The following is an 18396-nucleotide window of genomic DNA, read 5'->3' as shown; positions in this document are numbered from 1 at the left end:
GTCAGATGGAGTGGATATCTGTTCTCAAACAGGGCACAGACACAGAAATCAAATTACAGAATACTGAGTTCCGCACACATGAGGATGGCCTAAACCGGGATGTTGGATTTATGTTACATTATCAGTAACCCCCACAGCTTGCCTCCTGGACTTGCAGAATTCCACAAGCTGTTCTGTCTGGAGACAATACACATCTCTTTAACCTGTGTTGAATGCTCCCTCCACCCACATTGTCTGTACATTTAAGACCTGGCTGGCTGTAGAGATTTGCATTCTAATCAGTATTCTGTAATTTGATTTCTGTGTCTGTGCCCTGTTTGAGAACAGATATCCACTCCATCTGACGAAGGAGCTCTGCTCCGAAAGCTTATGGTATTTGCTACCAAATAAACCTGTTGGACTTTAACCTGGTGTTGTGAGACTTCTTACTGTGTTTATCAATAGAGACAGAGAATAAAATCAAGGGGATTATGCTAAACTTTCCCAGTTCGTTCTGAAATAAAATATTGTGGCCAGAATTCTCCAGCTATTCACGCCCCGCTGCCGCCTCAGCCAAATCTCTGTTCACTGCAACAGGATGTGGAGATGCCGGCATTGGACTGGGGTAAGCACAGTAAGAAGTCTCACAACACCAGATTAAAGTCCAACAGGTTTATTTGGTAACAAATACCATAAGCTTTCGGAGCGTTGCCCCTTCGTCAGATGGAGTGAAAATCTGTTCTCCAACAGTGCACAGAGACACAACATCAAGTTACAGAATACTAATTAGAATGCAAATCAGGTCTTAAAGGTAGGGAACATTAAACACAGGTTAAAGAGATGTGTATTGTCTCCAGACAGAACAGCTAGTAAGATTCTGCAAGATCAGGAGGCAAGCTGTGGGGGTTACTGATAATACTGCAACAGGACCAGAGAATCCCATAGGTGTGAACAGCTGGAGAATTCAAACCTGCGTTTAATTCTCGGCAGCACACTTTAGGAAGACTGGCATGACCTTTGAGAATATTCAAATAGTCACAGAACAGCTTTTAATTAAAAGAATATTGAATCCTAAATCCAATGGGTTCAGTTTTTTAAATTACAAAGTAGTTTATTTGATGGAATAATTGATTACTAACTAATTAATGGTCTGAATCAATTTTTAGCTACCCATTCAAATAATATATTTTATTTTTATGGTCTATGTAATGATGTTAATAATATATTTCAATGTAATTTCACAAAGCTCATCTAAAGTTTCATTTTTGAAATAATTCGTAGGTGAATGCGTTTTTGCTTTACTTCAACAGTACTTAATGGGTTCCAGAGAAATTAATCAGATGGAAGATCACTTTTAACATCCTGAATGAACAGGTGTGATACAAAATACACTGTAATGCCAATATCATAAATGAAAATGAGAAGAGTAAACCTACAGAGTTTGACTTGCTCGTAACCAGAATGTATGTTACAAAACTGAAGAGACTTTAATACTTCTTAGTATCATCGGACAGAATTTTCCAGTTCCAACAGTGGTGGTTATAATGGTGGCCAGGATTGTGGTGGTGGTGGTGGGGGCAGGGGGGACGGCTGCAATGCGACGGGCTTTGAAAATTCGGTTTCCTACCAGCGTGAAATGATGGCAGGAATGGACACACCCATACATTATGGCGGGTTGCAGTTCCCCGTACAGGCCAGCGTGAAGCTGTTTTGTCTCCTGTTAATGGGATACAGATGAAGCCCAGATTGGAACTGTCCCCCTCCCCGTGTCTAATTATCCATGTGGCCAATGGGATATTACATAGTCCGGAATACATCTACACTAATATGGCGTGCATATGTTGGGACTCTCCTGGAATGAGTCCTGGGGCAGCTTACAGAGAGTGGGAAATGGATGCTTCCAGCAACTCCGGACCCTGGAATATCATATGCCACTGCGGGCAGGTGGAGCGGGCTGGGGGGGGAGGGGGAGGGTGGGGTAGTTATCCATATAGAATCCCTACAGTGCAGAAAGACGCCATTTGGCCCTTTGAGTCTGCACCGACTCTCCAAAAAGGCATCCCACCCAAGCCCTTCTGTCTGTCCTATCCCCATAAACCCATGCATTTGACAGGGAGGAGAGGAATGAAGAGGTGGGGCAGGTGTGGTGACCTGGGGAGTGCAGGGGGGGTGAGAAGGTTGGGGTGGTAGGGGAAAGAGAGAGATGCTGCGGGGTCGTGAAATGGATGAGCTGGGATGGGGTGGGAGGGTGAGAAGGGGTGCGAGGGAGTGCGAATGGGGAGGGGCTGAAGTGAAGATGTGATTGGGCATGGTGGAGGGGTGGGGGGAAGGAGAAAGGGGTTCAGAGGGAGGGTCTATGGTATCAACTGATAAGTCTTGGGTAGTAAACCAATGGAATTGTTGATAGAAAGGGATGGTGAGTGTTAAAAGGGGCAGTGGGAACTCGTAGGGTGGGAGGATGAGGGTTTGGCAATGACCAGTGAAGGGACACTGTGGGTTGTTGGAGGCGACACAGCAGTAAACCTACATACTAGGGGTCAGCAGAATGATTCTATTGTCTATTGTCATGGGGGTGGGCACCTCAGGAAGTTAGGGGATGTGAATGATCGCCTGCACAGGATGGAGAGTGATGGGGGATATTGCAGAGTGACTGTAGGGAGGCCAAAGGTCACACCAGGATGGTCCATGGTTAAGGAGGAAAGGTTGTGGATCAAAGGTGGAGATTGTAAGGTGTTGGACTCAACCTGAAAAGGCACTATGGCCACATGCAACTATCTAGATCTCAGAGGGAGAGATCTTGAGATGCTGCATGGGAGCTTGGATATCGGGGGTGGACAGAGATGCAGGTCAGCTCAACTGGACAATGTAAAGGGAACCCCAGCATGTAGTACTGACAATGACATTTCAACAGATCAACTTGTGAAGGGCAAAAGCTCAGTGTGCACAGGAGGCTTCTTGCACATGTATTGCAAAGGCCTGGCAAAGATCCTTGCCTTCCTGCACATGCATGATTCCATGCACATTGGCACAGCCTGGGGCATTCTCCAGATGATGGGGTGCAGCGCAGGCTTATAGACTACAAATCACAATGAAACCACATCAGACTTCATTAAAGTGCAAGTGTAGTCTATTTACGGAAGTGTAAGAACATTAAGAATCATAGTGCATTTAATGTTTATTTATTAGTGTCACAAGCAGGTTTGCATTAACATTACAATGAAGTTACAGTAGGCAACAATACCTCCACCACGATCATCCTCAACACCAGTGCCCCACAAGGCTGTGTTCTCAGCCCCCTGCTATATCCTTGTACACCTATGACTGTGTGACCAAATTCCCCTCCAACTTGATTTTCAAGTTTGCTGACGATGCCACCGTAGTGGATCGGATCTCAAACAATGATGAGACAGAGTACAGGAATGAGATAGAGAATCTGGTGAACTGGTGCAGCGATAATTATCTCTCTCTCAATGTCAACAAAATGAAGGAGATTGCCATCGACTTCAGAAAACGTAGAGAAGAACATGTCCCTGTCTAAATCAACGGGAACGAAGTAGAAAGGGTCGAGAGCTTCACGTTTTTAGGTGTCCAGATACCAACAACCTACCCTGTTCCCCCATGCGGACACTATAGTTAAGAAAGCCCACCAACGCCTCTACTTTCTCAGAAGAGGGGCGGCACGGTGGCACAGTGGTTAGCACTGCTGCCTCACAGCGCCAGGGACCTGAGTTCGATTCCCGGCTTGGATGACTGTCCGTGCGGAGTCTGCATATTCTTCCTGTGTCTCCGTGGGTTTCCTCCGGGTGCTCCGGTTTCCTCCCACAATCCAAAGATGTGCGGGTTAGGTGGATTGGAAATGCTAAATTGCCCCTTAGTGTCAGGGGGACTAGCTAGGGTAAATACATGGGGTTATATGGATAGGGCCTGGCTGGGATTGTGGTTGGTGCAGACTCGATGGGCCGAATGGTCTCCTTCTGCACTGTAGGATTCTATGACCTATGAAAAAAGACTTAGGAAATTTGGCATGTCAGCTACGACTCTCACCAACTTTTACAGATGCACCACAGAAAGCATTCTTTCTGGTTGCGTCACAGCTTGGTATGGCTCCTGCTCTACCCAACACCGCAAGGAACTACAAAAGGTCGTGAATGTAGCCCAATCCATCATACAAACCAGCCTCCCATCCATTGACTCTGTCTACACTTCCTGCTGCCTCAGCAAAGCAACCAGCATAATTAAGGACTCCACGCACCCCGGACATTCTCTCTTCCACCTTCTTCCGTTAGGAAAAAGATAAAAAGTCTGAGGTCACGTACCAACTGACTCAAGAACAGCTTCTTCACTGCTGCTTTTAGACTTTTGAATGGATCTACCTTGCATTAAGTTGATCTTTCTCTACACCCTAGCTATGACTGTAACAATACATTCTGCACTCACTCGTTTCCTTCTCTATGAACGGTATGCTTTGTCTATATAGCGCGCAAAAAACAATACTTTTCACTGTATGCTAATACATGTGACAGTAATAAATCAAATCAAATCAAACAAAAAAATCCCCTGGTTGCCACACACCGGCACCTGCTCAGGTACACGGAGAGAGAATTTATCACGGCCAATGCACCTAACCAGCATGCCTTTCGGACTGTGGGAGGAAACCAGAGCACCCAGAGGAAACCCACACAGAGAACATGCAGGCTCAACACAGACAGTGACCCAAGCCGGGAATCGAACCTGGGTCCCTGGCACTGTGAGGCAGCAGTGCTAACCATTGTGCCACTGTGCCGTCCTATCTGTGCATTCACATGTGAAATCATACTTTCTTAATCTTTCATCCCTACCTCTTTTTCTAGGTGCTTCCTGATCTCCACAGCTGGGCTAGAGAAAGCCTCCTGATGAATCTGTCCCGTGCTTTGAATGACTTTGCTGGGAGTCCTCTGGAGGCCCAAGGCTTGGAGGACCCCAGCTTATTTCGGCTGTCCTGCTGTGGGGCAGCTGCTACCTCTGCGGTCACAGAGGATCAAGCTAAAGGTGTCACAGACATGATTGATTCCAAGATGCCGGGGCACCCTCAAAATTTCCAGAAAGTGGACCTCCCAGGGGGTGTCCAACAGCTGTTCCTCCTCCCAAGTGCCCCTGCCTGACTGCTTGAGCAAGATGGATACTTGGAAGAACGTGGAGTTACCCGATCCCCCCAGGTAACCACAGTAAGATGTCACCCATGGCTACAGTGATGAGTCTCACAACATCAGGTTAAAGTCCAACAGGTTTATTTGGTAGCAAATACCATAAGCTTTCGGAGCACTGCTCCTTCATCAGATGGAGTGGAAATGTGCTCTCAAACAGTGCAAACAGACAAAATCAAGTTGCAGAATACTGATTAGAATGCGAATCTACAGCCAGCCAGGTCTTAAAGGTACAGACAATGTGGGTGGAGGGAACATTAACACAGGTTAAAGAGATGTGTATTGTCTCCAGACAGAACAGCTAGTGACATTCTGCAAGCCCAGGAGGCAAGCTGTGGGGGTTACTGATAGTGTGACTATCAATATCAGTATCAGTATCTATCAGGAACACTATCAGTAACCCCCACAGCTTGCCTCCTGGGCTTGCAGAATGTCACTAGCTGTTCTGTCTGGAGACAATACACATCTCTTTAACCTGTGTTTAATGTTCCCTCCACCCACATTGTCTGTACCTTTAAGACCTGGCTGGCTGTAGATTCACATTCTAATCAGTATTCTGCAACTTGATTTTGTCTGTTTGCACTGTTTGAGAGCACATTTCCACTCCATCTGACGAAGGAGCAGCGCTCCGAAAGCTTATGGTATTTGCTACCAAATAAACCTGTTGGACTTTAACCTGGTGTTGTGAGACTTCTTACTGTGTTCACCCCAGTCCAACGCCGGCATTTCCACATCGTGACTACAGTGATGAGTGCAGGATGGTATGCATGTCCAACAGAAACTTGGTGTTCTGCTGGACAAGATTCTCCATGGCATTCACCATCCTCCCTGTGGAGACCTCCATGAATGCACAGATCAGAAACACTTCATTGGAGAGCAGCCAGAAGGACTCCTCTGATGCCACTCTGCTGAGGGCCTCTGCCACCACTTCTGGTGTTCCACCACCTCTCGCTACATCTCCAGTATCTCATGCAGAGCCAATCCCAGAGGCTCACCATCCGACTTGGACATCACCGATGCCTCTTCCACAGCAGTCCTCCAAGTGCTGGTGAGCTTGGCTGATCCTGCCTCCTCCTGCTGTGGACACGTGTCCTCCTGATGACCACCAGCCTGTCAGACCCTGCCCGAACTGGAGCATTGTACCCAGTCTTTGTGCTGGTGGACGATGCAGCTGACTGCTTTGATGGCTCTACAGGTGCACTTTCCTCCTCCCCAATGTCCTTGGTCCTCTGTGGGCTGGAGGTACTGCTGGACAGGGCTTCCTCTTCTGGGCTCCCCCTCTTCCTGTAAGTGAGAGAGGAGAAAGTGAGTGACTGCATGAGCTGCTTCCAACATGGAAGAAAACATGACCTTTACGTTTCTATGTGACAGCATTATGCGGGTTCTTTAATGGATGGAGGCTGCCCGTTAACCTCTCTATTGCATAGGCTTAGTCCAGTTCCTCCCCGCCACAGAGTTATAGAATTATAGAATCACTACAGTGCCGAAGAGGCCAATCGGCCCATCAAACCTGCACTGACTCTGACAGATCACCTTACCCAAGCCCTCTTCCCTGCCCTATCCCCGTAACCCATCACATTTCCCATGGCTAATCCCCCTAACCGGGACATCTTGGGACTAAGGGGCAATCAATTTAACATGGCCAATCCGTCTAATCTGCACACCTTTAGACTGTGGGAGGAAATCGGAGCACCCGGAGGAAACCCACGCAGACACGGGGAGAATGTGCAAACTCCACACAGTTACCCAAGGCAAAAATTGACCACAGGTCCCTGACTCTGTGTTGCAGCAGTGCTAACCACTGTCCCACTGGGCAACTTGATTGCCCGCTTCATGAACTCTGTAAGGTTACTCAGGTCGGGCTTGCCCTCTCCTGTCTCTCTCTCTCTCTCTGTGCCGTAATCTTTTCTGTGAAAAGAGAGAAGATGGTGTTGAGAGCCATTGGGTCTCACGTATCTTTCTCAGGCATTCAGTTTTACAAAAAGCCCGCCGGATTGATGCACTGCTGGTTGCCCACAGGGGTTCTGGGGCAGCACCCTCTAGAGCGGTGAACCCATGCAGATAGAAGGAAAGTTTAACAGAGGCATGTCATTAGCAGTGATTACTGTTGCCCTCAATGCCTCATCCTCTTCCCACCGAGCCCCACCTCCCCCCTCCCCAACCCCCACCCAGACAGCATCTGATCTCACTGTGTGGAAGGGTCAAGGACCCACATAGCCCTCTCCACCTGCAGACTAGGTGGACTGCATTGGGGCTATGGGGCATCACCTTGTCATGTTGAGTAGCTTTAGGTATGGCCGCATGGATGCTGTCCTTGCCATTGAGGGCCATGTCCCTACTACCATTCAGTGAGGTGAATGTGAGAAGTTGAGGATTCACTTATCTTGGCGGCACAGATGAGGTCATTCACTTGTTTCTGGCATTGCAGGACAGTCCTCTGGTGGAAGCCGTAGCCTAGCCACTGATCACCGTGGCCAGGGCTGGTCACATGGCTTGGCCTCCTCCTTCCATCCTCAGGGAACAGAGTGTCCCTCCTGGCCTTCACTGCATTGAGCAGAGGGAAGCATCGCTGAATCAGGGGGCCGGAGCTCCCTGGGATCAGTGGGCCATCTCTACCATCCACAGTGGGTTAGCGACAAAGAAGTCTGAGTTTGGGTGCCCTTTAAATATGAAACCTGGATATGACAGCGGGCACGCATCATCCAACCCAACTCGCCACGCAATGCGCCAGGAAACCCTCAGCTATATAATTAATTGGGCTAGCATCACGCGATTCGTAGTGAACTCCCATCGCCTTCTGGGGCGGGTAACATTCCCTGTTCCCAGACCCACCACAGGACTTGGGGCTGGAATAGAAAATCGAGGCTACAGAATTTCATAACACAGAAAGTCATTTGACTGATCATGTTTGTGCCAATTCTTTGCTGCAGCAATCCAGAAGGAAAAATATAATGAGGGTGGTTCTCCCAGCCTGCTGCGCTGCTTTTGTAGCGCAGTGGGCCAGAAGACTCAAGCAGGGGGCGTTTAGTGGACTCTCCGCTGGACACCATGGCCTCCACGGCTCTCTGGCAGCCAGATTTCCGGTGCCGTCAGCTCCGTGCCGATTTCTGGCGCGGAGTTGAATAAATTATGGCAATCTTCATTTACGTACAATTTGAATCCCATTCGCAGGCCTGGGTCTGAAGTATCCGGGCCCGCTAGAGTCTCCCCCCTCAGCTGGAGTGTTTAACCCCAGCGGGATTTGCAATAGCTCCCCACTTGTGGGAGTTGGCAGCCCAACCCCGTTGGGGTGAAGGAGGACCATCGAGGCCCCCCAGAGGGGCCACTGTGCATGTGTCGATCTCGGTGCTGACAGAACGGCACATGCGCAGTGGCCCGCTCAATGCTATGCTGCCGGCCTCTCCAGCGGGAATAGACCCCACTCACAGATTTTTCGCGAGTTTTATGCTAATGCACTCTGTGATGCACAGAGTGTGGGAGATTCATTCTGAAACTCCTGCTGAAATAACCAATGGGATTTACTCCAGTTTTTACGCAAATTTGATATTTTTTGGGGAGAAGTGCCCCCAATAGAAGTCCTTGTGTAGGAACCTCAAGGAGCTGGTTTGCAGATGCAGCAGGTAATTAAGAGGCAAATGGAATTTTGACCTTCATTGCAAGAGGGATGGAGTTTAAAAACAGCGAGGCTATGTTGCATCTGTATAAGGTGCTGGTGAGACCACACCTGGAGTACTGTGTACAGTTTTGGTCTCCTTACTTGAGAAAGGCTATACTGACACTGGAAGGGACACAGAGGAGATTCACTAGGTTGATTCTGGAGTTGAGAAGGTTGGCTTATGAGGAGAGACTGAGCAGACTGGGGCTATATTCACAGGAATTCAGAAGAATGAGGCGAGATCTTATAGAAACATATAAAATTATGAAGGAAATAGAGAAGATAGAAGCTGGGAAGTTGTTTCCACTTACAGGTGAAACTAGAACTAGGGGGCATGGCCTCAAAATAAGGGGGAGAAGATTTAGGACTGAGTTGAGGAAGAACTTCTTCACACAAAGGTTTGTGAATGTGTGGAATTCCTTGCCCAGTGAAGCAGTTGAGGCTACCTCATTGAATGTTTTTAAGGCAAGGATAGATAAATTTTTGAACAGTAAAGGAATTAAGGGTTATGGTGAGCGGGTGGATAAGTGGAGCTGAGTCCACAAAAAGATCAGCCATGATCTTATTGTATGGCGGAGCAGGCTCAAGGGGCCAGATGGCTTACTCCTGCTCCTAGCTCTTATGTTCTTATGATTTCAAACCAATTAACTTAAGGGAAGGTTCAAATGGTTATACATTGTTTCCACTTCACTTTTGCGATTCATGAGCTGCCCAAAGTGATAGCAGCCTTATAATATACATGGGTGAGATGGTGGCATAGTGACCATGTCACTGAAATGTAATGCAGAGACCTGGACTAAAGCCCTGGGGACATGGGTTCAAATGCAACCATGGTAACAGGTGGAATTTGACGTCAATTAATGAATCTAGAATATGAAGCTGTTTTAATTAATGGTAACCAGGGACAACAAATAACTATCCTCTATTGTTATTTTTAAAAAGCCCATCTGGTTTACTAATGCCATCCAGAAGGAAATCTGCTATTCTTACCTTATCTGGCCTATTTCTGACTCCAGACTCTTAATTGCCCTCTGAAATGGCCTAGCAAGCAACTCAGTTGAAGGGCAATTAGGGTTGGACAACAAATGTATTTTAAAATTTATTTATTAATGTCACAAGTAGGCTTACATTAACACTGCAATGCAGTTACTGTGAAAATTCCCTAATCGCCACACTACAGCACCTGTTTGGGTACACTGAGGGAGAATTTAGCATAGCCAATGTGACTAACCAGCACGTCTTTCCAATGAAAAAAAGAAAAAATATCAGCAGCATGGAAAGATCCAACCATAATGCCCCTGCTATTGTATTGTCCAGGTATGAGTGTGCAGTTGGTCATGCAATAGGTCTGCATCATCATGCAAGTTCTAACAATGTGGTTAGTCAGAATAGGTATCCAGAACCACAAGCAGCACACAAAATAGCTAATGGAGTAGGTCAGAAAGTAAACTCACAGCAAAACAGGAAAAAAATCAACACTAATTTTGAGTATACTTTAGTCAAATTTATGTATAGTTTTCTGCGTGGACTGCCTCCTGCCATATTTATCCAAGGTGTGTCCCATGCTATTGTATTGACCCAGATGTGAGTGTGAACTTGGGGACATATGTCTGCACCATCCTGTAATGTTGTTAGGCAAAATAGATACTTACAACCACAAGCAGCACTTAAAATAACTTACAGCGCAGCTTAGACAGCGAACTTAGAGCAAAACAAGAAAACATTTTGAGAGTCCTTTCATTAATTTACCATCCAGTCATACTTATCCAATGATAGTTTTGTGTCCCACTGCACCAAATAAAGTTAATAATACATTTTTTTGTTCATGCAATTATGCATAGTTTTGTGATAAATTCCATCCACATTTGGACATAGAAACATAGGACATTGGATGAGGCTATTTTGCCCTTCAAGTCTGCTCTATCATTCAATAAGATTGTGTCTCAATTGCACCTTCCTGCCTGCCCCCATAGCCCATGACTGCCTTGTCTGCAGGAACTTTAGATGACTTTGAAAAGAGCTGTGAACACCAGGATCCCTCACCTGTGTGGGGCCTCAAAGTCATCCCTCCCACCCTCGACTCAGAGACTATTGTCACATCTCCACATTGTTCCCTGTCAACTCCAGCAGGATACAGCCTGTGGACAAACCAGGGTCTCAGTGGCACCAAATGCCCACATTCCCCCAGTCCCCAAGCACTCCCAAAGTAACCTGGCATCACGTTAGAGGGCTGCATGTGGCCAGTGTTTGCATCCTGACAGGGGACCTCGCCAATGCACCCCGTCATGACTTTAATTGGCGTGTGTGATGATAGCCATCACCATTATGCCTTGCGTAGGGAAGCACATCAGTGTTATTTGTGTGATGTTACAGCCTTTCTGGGAATGTCAGCTCAATGCCTGGGACACTGGCTTGCAAAGTGTTAAAAGTTGGCCTTCACTAAATGGCTGTGCTTTTTGGCTGTACACCATTTATTGGCATAACCATTAGTGAGGGGAGACTGGGGTGGCTGTTCAGCCAAGTGTCTTCCTCTTGTGGCAGACAAGGCACATCTGAATGATCCAAGCCGCAATTAACATAACCAGTCCATTCCCAGAGGGCACCCTGTTTCTCCAAGGTCACAATTGCAGAGCTGTGCAGCCTTCCATGGCCCATTGAGATTTACAGTTACACGCAAGCACCTCAGACAATTGGTTTTTGATTGTTGGGAAGCTTCTCCCCTTTGTCCTCACATCGCTGCCTGAATGTGGGTTCCAATCACACTGCAATCATCCTCCCTCAAGTGTGAGGCCTCTCAAGCCGCATGACAGGAGTTGCAGCCCATTCCTGAATCCCCCACTCTGCCCTTACAGCACAGCCTCTCATGGGACCTCACCCGGGTAACTTATTGTCACTCCCAGTGCTGAGCCTCTTGTTTTCAAGCCCTCCCACCTTCTGGCCAGCCCCCACTAAGGAAGGGCACTTGGTCAGCTGTGATATGGACAGGAACACAGGAAGGAGGTCATGAGGTCATGAGAGGCACTGCTTGCCTATCGGCCTTCACCACACCTTTAAAGCAAGGGGTGCCCGAAATGAAGGGAAGGTAAGGCCTGTAAGTGACCACCACCGCCCCCCCCTCCCCCCCCCCCCCCCCCCCCCCCGCCCCCCACCTCACTCCACCCGGATCCCTCCCTCCTGATATGGTGATTCTGGGACCTTCACTTCCGGCCCCGAATTGCACTTATCTGTGTCGCTGGAGTCCTCTCCGGTGCCCCCTGAGCAGTGAACATCCCGAGGGTGCTGGCTGCCTGAGTGCTCACCTCTAAACCCCCCCACAGAGCTGAAGGCATCAGGTTCATGCTTATGTAGAGCTGTTGTTAATGGTGCTGCCGTGACATCACATCGGCGCCCGCTATCTATCCGGTGAGGAGGGGGAAGGGAGGAGACCTGGAGAGAGTCCTCGCTAATGACATGTTAATGTATTCAAATGAGCTTCCTGGGGTTCCACGGCATATTTCACACTACTCCACTGGTGAGAGGACTGGAAGATCGGAACTCAGAAACTCGCTGGTACGAATCGCACTTTCCAAGTCCCTCCAGATTGTGAGCACGTGCCACCATTTCTGCAGATGGAGAGTGAAGGCTCAAACTCGTCCCCTGTGACTCTATGACTTAATATATAAGCAAGTATTCACTGGTAAAGAGAAAAGACAAACAGGTTAGAGATGGACTCTTCACTGAGCTTATGTTAGTCCAACTATATTAAACAGATCACAAATGTGACGAGGACCTGCACCATAGATGCGATCTTTTTCCACCAGCAGCCAAAGCCAAACAAACTAACGATATCACTGTTGTGTTTACTAGAAAATTCCTATTCTGAATCAATTTTGTCAAAGCAGTATTCTTTCTTTTTAACCAGCTTGAACCATTCATCAGACAACATTTTTTTAAGTTGCCTTGTCCTTCTTTATTATCTTCTCCCGCTGATACATTTGCAACTGGAAAAAACTACTATCTTAAAACACTGTCTGCATATTTCTTGGAAATTGTGTATACAAAGTAGTAACAGATGGTATAATATTGCAAAGCCAGATGAAAGTCTAATGTTTTACAGATGACTTAGAATTTTGTAGGATCTTTGTTAAATCTATGTGCTTTCATTGTAATGTAACCTGTAAGATATAATTGAAAAAATAATTATAGATGAATTTTTAATAATCTTCTCTGAAAATCCAAAAGTTACTGTCTTGCTAAGTTGCTGTGGTACATTTTTATTGCCATGCAAGTATTATTTGATTGTTCTTTCACTGGAAAAGCAAAGGTAGCATTGCTAAAATTAACATCTTCTTTCAATTTGCACCTACTCTCAATTCTCCTGAAGGCACTGCGATACAATTTCCACTGGGATTCTCCTGACCATTTTGGTGGAAGATAAATTAACTTCCTGGAATGTGGGAATGATAAGGTTTACTCCATCCATAAAGTAGTTGCCTTCCTTCAGCTGAGTCATATGGATTAGCTGCTAGCAGAATGCTACCACGGATGAGCAGATTCTGTTATGTCAAGAGGTTAGGGACGGTTCTCGTTAGAGCCGAAAGATTAAGTGGAAATAGAAATGTTCAATATTTTGATAGAATACATTAGGAGAAACTATTTCCATTGCTGCGAGGGTTGGTAATGAGAGGATTCAGCATGTGGCTAACTGTGTTGATTGAGTTGGGCAAAATCTGCTGAGGATCCCGAATAAGCAGGGTTATAACAAGTGGGAATGGTCATTTAGCATTTTGTCAAGTTTGGCCTCTCCCACAAACTCTTCAGCAACTGATAACTGGGCAGGATTGAAAAACAGTAAGGAGTCTAACAACACCAGGTTAAAGTCCAAGGATTGAAAAAGGCAGCAAATAAGTTATCTAACTGCCCATTTCTTGAGTATTGGCAGGAGCAGATTAAGAAGTAAAGTAAATACCTTCCAAAAATCTAAGGAAGCAGCAAATAATAGAATACATGGACCATTTGTATGATACCAGTCTCATTAAACCACTTGATTACGCAAACAAATAAACATTTATTCAGAATAAGTAGAGAGCAAAATACTATGATTAAAAGCATGATAAGTACTTGTGCCTGTCCGACATACAAGAATACAAATTTTGCAACATTTACAGGAGTACAAAAATACAATTTAATGCATCTACACTATGCACTATGCAGTCCTGAAAGTGTATAATTTCCCAAGCAGTCTGATAAAAGCATGGGCAAATGTTATTTTCACACTCCTGGGACTTTACTGCGCCAACCTTATCTCAACTCCAATCCTGAATGATACTTTCCTGGAAAAGAAGTGAGATTAACTGAATTTACTGTTTTTCTCCAGTGCACTAAATTTATGAGTTGAATCAATTTTTTTGGATGTCATTTATTTTGCATTTTCTCTTTGTCCCTTTTATTAAGCAACTCTCCAACCTTTGCCACTGCCAGGATTCTGCTAAACTTCGAAACCACACGTAAAATGTGTGGTTTGTCCTCACATTGGAAAAATCTGATCTGCACTTATTGATTCTCAGTCAGAGATGAGAAACAACTTCTGACCACTACGTGCCACCCAGCACGAGAATGTTGGGTCCAGCACCTGGATCCTCAGATTTACAGTATTCCCAAGTTTTGACAATTGTTAATTGCTCCTGCAACGTTATTGTAATGTAATTTATGCAGTTCAATTTTTTTTAAAAACTGAATCTGATGATTTCCCTTAGTTTTGTTTTAGGTTTAACATCTGATAATATGTGAGAGTGGCAGGACAGACAGTTTATAGTGTTTCGGTATCTGTCCCATTGTGTGGCTCTGAGACACTGGGGCAATTTTCACTGTCACCACTGACAGGAAACTGGCAGAATAATCACCCGTTCTTTATAGAACACTGACCAGTTTTCACCTATGCCAATTTACCTCCCAAGTGTTCAAGGTGAAAACTGGCCCGGATGTTATTCATGGTATCTCTTATTTGTTTCTCATTGTTTTATGAGATTTTCTCCCTGATTATCTCCTGCCACTACCTCAAGGTGCTGGTCCACTTGGAGTATGGTTCCATGAACACTGCTTGATCGTTACTTCAATGCCTTAGCCAAAGGACCATTTTTCATATGAGAACCAGTCAATGAGAGCGGTAGGTGATCCAGCTGTAGATTGAGGGGTTTAGGATAGAGGTGGACTGTTGCAGAATCAACAGTGAACTTTATTTTGTCCTCATTCAACAGGATTAATTATTACACCTCCATCTGGCATTTTCATAGAATCATAGAATCCCTACAGAGCAGAAGGAGGCCAGTCGGCCCATCGAACCCACACCGACAACAATTCCAACCAGGCCCTATCCCCGTAACCCCACACATCTACTCTGCCAATCCCCTTGACACTAAGGGGCAATTTAGCATGGCCAATCAACCTAACCTGCACATCTTTGGAGTGTGGGAGGAAACCGGAGCACCCGGAAGAAATCCACGTAGACACGGGGAGAAGGTGCGAACTCCACACAGACAGTGACCCGAGGCCAGAATTGAACCCAGGTCCCTGGCACTGTGAGGCAGCAGTGCTAACCACTGTGCCATTGTGTTGCCCAATTTTGGTCATTGCCACCTTGGTTGAGTTCTAACTACTGGGGCCAAAATGTCCATTGTTTCAGATAGGAGATCACGTATAACGTACATTGATTGAAGTACAAGTTGGCAAACCGTGTGACACAGATGCTGCACTCATTTGTACTGAGGTTGAGTGGCCTCGGCTGTGGTCCTTGGAGTTGTCAGGAAATTAGTCCAGAAGTATCTTAAACTTTAAGTTCTGTGCTTTCTGGAGGAGCAGAAATATTCCTCTCTCACAACAAAACTCTACTGTAACGATTCCAGGATTTGACTTTCTCTTGGGAAAAAGTTTAACTCGTAAAATATCTGAAAGAATATTATAAACATTTCAAAATGGCCGTCACACAAAGTGCAACAATATTCAGATTCTCTACATACATAGATGCTTTCTATGGTGCATCTATAAAAGTTGGTGAGAGTCGTAGCTGACGTTCAGGATCCAGCCGCAGAGGAAGGAGCTGAGGCCCAGGCCACGGAGTTTGGAGATGAGTTTCATGGGAATAATGGTGTTGAAGGCTGAGCTGTAATCAATAAATAGGAGTCTGACATAGGTGTCTTTGTTATCAAAGTGTTCCATGGTTGAGTGCAGGGCCAGGGAGATGGTGCCTTCTGTGGACCTGTTGCAGTGGTAGGCAAACTGTAGTGGATCCAAGCTGTCCGGGAGGCTGGAACTGATTCATGCCATGACTAGCTTTTCGAAGCACTTCATAATGATGGATTCATTATTGCTGAAAGTTCTTCGACAGTGACCGTCCCCCATTGCGCTTCTGCGGCAAGCGTCCTAAACCTTAGTGCGTCCCTCAGCACATAGTCCTGGGCTTTGGAATGTGCCAGTCTGCAAAACTTGGTTAGGGCCAACTCCTTGCACTGAAAAACCATCAAGTTTCAGGCAGACCAAAGAGCGACTTTCACCGGGTTGATAATCCTCCAGCAACAGCTGATGTTTGTCTCGGAGAGCATCCCTGGGAACAGCCCGTAGAGCACAGAGTCCTGCATCACAGAGCTGCTCAGGATGAACCTTGACATAAACCACCAGTTCTCTCTCCAGACCTTATTTGCAAAAGCACATTACACAAGGAGGTGAACAACAGTCTCTTTCCCACTACAGTCACCTTGAGGGCAACACGCAGATGGGGTGAGACTCTGGTCATGTACGATCAGACAAAGAGGCCTTCCTCACCAGCAGCCAGGCTGGGTCCTGGTGCTTGTTTGAGAGCTCTGGTGATGAGGCATTCTCAGTAAGAAGTTTAACAACACCAGGTTAAAGTCCAACAGGTTTATTTGGTAGCAAAAGCCACACAAGCTTTCGAAGCTCTAAGCCCCTTCTTCAGGTGAGTGGGAATTCTGTTCACAAACAGAGCATATAAAGACACAGACTCAATTTACATGAATAATGGTTGGAATGCGAATACTTACAACTAATCAAGTCTTTAAGAAACAAAACAATGGGAGTGGAAGATGAGGCATTCTGTCAGAGAACTCTGTCAGTCTGCTTAAGGAACCATCTGACAGGATCCACCAACGCCTTGTCCTGCAGGTCGTCTGGGACATTACATGCGCACCACTGCCAGATGGACTTGTGCTCAAAGGTGTTTCTCTGCATAGACTTTTCCACGAGGGACAGGTGGTACGGCACAGTCCAACTACTTGGAGTGCTCTGCAGCAGCATAGCCAGACCCATCCTTCACAACACTGGGGACAGGTAGAACCTCAGTACAAGGTGACACTTGTGTTTGCATACCAAGGATCTTCACACAGCTTGATGCAGCCACACATAAAGGTGGCCATCAGGATTAGGGTGACGTTGGGCACATTTTTTCCCCTTTATCTAGAGGTTTGTACATTGTGTTCCTTTGAATGTAATCCAATTTTGACCCCCAGATGAGGCAGAAAATGGCTTGGGTGGCTACTACAATGCAGGATTGAAGAATGAGCCAGACCTAGAATTGCTACACTGCAGAAGGAGGCTATTCGGTCCATCAAGTCTGCACTGACAAGAACCCCACCTAGACCCTATCCCTGGAACCCCACATATTTACCCTGCTATTCCCCTGACACTAAGGGGAAATTTAGCATGGCCAATCCACATAACCTGTACGTCTTCGGACTGTGGGAGGAAACAAGAGCACCCAGAAGAAACTCACGCAGACACGGGGAGAACGTGCAAACTCCACACAGACAGGAACCCAAGGCCGGAATTGAACCTGGGTCCCTGGCGCTGTGACGCAGTAGTGCTAATCACTGTGCCACCTGAGCCACTTATAGCAACATTGAGAGTGCCTCACACCCGATAACCAGGTTCTTATCTGCAATGGAGAGGGAGTGTCACTCTCACATATCCAGTTTTCGGTTTATTATAGCAACTCATTCCTTCCAGTTTCTAATGCAGGCCCTTGTCCCTCTGAACCAGATCTCCAGCACCTTCAGGCAGTCTAACTTGATGGTGATGGGGTCAAGTGATCTGTGAGCCCAGTTCCCAAAGAACATGGTTTTGCTTTTGTCACGATTTACCTTGGTACCTGAGGCCAGTTTGAACTGGTCACAAATGTTGATCAGTCTCCGCACTGACAGTGGATCCAAGCAGAAGACGGTGATGTCATCCATGTACAGGGAGGCTTTGACCTGAGTGCCTTACTGCCTGGAACCATCACTCCCCTTATGCCCAAATCCTTCCTGATGGATTCAGCAACGCGTTTTAGACAACACACGGACAGGACGGGAGAGAGAGAAGGCAGCCCTCCCTGACTTCAGATTTAATTGAAAAGCTTTCCGATTCCCACCCTTTGATTGAAACTGAGTGATGGCCAGTTTTGAGTACTGGTTTGACAAACACGACTTGCCAACTGCATGCAAATGAGGTCAGGACCCAAAAATGTTTCACTCTTAATGTGGTAACATCACTTGGTGTTGGGCGCACTCCGCTGACAACTGCACCTAAACTTAAAATTGCCCTCAACATCTG

This window comes from Mustelus asterias, chromosome 3 (genome assembly GCF_964213995.1).
Source record: "Mustelus asterias chromosome 3, sMusAst1.hap1.1, whole genome shotgun sequence".
NCBI classification, from domain to species: Eukaryota; Metazoa; Chordata; class Chondrichthyes; order Carcharhiniformes; family Triakidae; genus Mustelus; species Mustelus asterias.
The sequence above is the reverse complement of the archived record's forward strand: the minus strand, read 5'-3'. Positions refer to the sequence as shown.